Consider the following 1,316-nt stretch of genomic DNA (forward strand, 5'->3'; position numbering starts at 1 on the left):
GGCCTTATGGGTAGCTAGTCCACACAGTGTACCCCAGAAGGGACAAGAATGGTGCACAAGCCCGTGTGAGAATTAAAAGGCGGGTTGTCCCTTTGCTGGATGAGCAGCAAAAGATTGTGCATTTTTCAAGGGGAATCGTGAGATGCCAGTTGACTCTGACATGGATGTGGCAGAAAGCCACTGGTGGTTGGTACTTTCTGAGAGCAGCCTTGTGGTTCAAAGGAGCCAAGAGGGTTCTGGGAGCAAGTAGCTGTTGGCCAAGTGTGGCCAGGCCTGAGGCCAAGTCATGGCATTACACAGAGGCCTGGACAGGGGGATGGGTGGGTGGAGCCCCTGGGCGTTCCAGATGCTCTGGGGACAGAGGTGACATCCACCCACTGAGCAGGGCCTGTCCCCAGGGTCACCAACAGGCAGGAATCTCTCCCCACTCACACGGAGTGACCCAGTGCTGGTCTGGTTAGGCAGGCCCCACAGAGGAGGGATGCTAGGCCCGCACCTGGGTGAAGAATCAGTCACCGTTCAGTCTCTGCATCTCCACAGCCCCACCCCTGACCCCCAGGAGACGGTGAGTGGAGGTGGGGGTCTCGTCTAGGTTGGGAGGAGGGATGGGAAGCCTGTTGAGGAAAGCAGAGGAGCCTTGACAGTGTGCCTGGTTCCCCTGAGGCTGGGCGTCCGTTGCCTCCCTGGGAAGTGGTCAGACCCCGCAGTCGCAACCACAGGTCAAAGCTGACCCAAGAGGGGCTTTCCCCAGGCTCAGCCAGACCCCACATCAGGAGCTCTGGGCCAGAGGAAGAGGGGCTTTCAGAACCGAGGAGGACTTTTAGGGCGACCTACCCCATCCCCTCATCTTGGCACTGGAGGGACTTTGGCCGAAATAGAGTCCACTGTTGCCCCACAGGACGGTGTGACTGGCGGAAGGCCCCTGGCTGCTCTGAGGACAGGAACAGGAAGTCCTGGTTTATGACCCAGAGCTCTTGCTGGTAGATGACACGACCTGGAAAATGGAAGGGAAAGGTGGCTCCTGAGGACCTGGGTGTCTCTCTGAGGTCATTGGGCTGAGGTGGAAAGTGTACCTTAATTTTAAGGCCAGACCAGAGAAGGAAGTAGGCCACGAAAACAGTGCGATTTATCAGAACAGCTGGACCAGCAAAACTCACAACCAGCTCGAGATCACATGATGGGAAGGACGGCTGTGACATGGTATCTGAGGCTCCTTCCATTTCGTGTTCTGTGACCTGTTGTTCTGAGAGGCTCCAAGGAGATCAGAGGGAGTCTGTGTGCCGACTTGAAGGAGGAGGCCCAGGGGCGGGGGATGG

The sequence above is a fragment of the Myotis davidii genome, unplaced genomic scaffold (genome assembly GCF_000327345.1).
Source record: "Myotis davidii unplaced genomic scaffold, ASM32734v1 scaffold570, whole genome shotgun sequence".
In the NCBI taxonomy this organism is placed as follows: Eukaryota; Metazoa; Chordata; class Mammalia; order Chiroptera; family Vespertilionidae; genus Myotis; species Myotis davidii.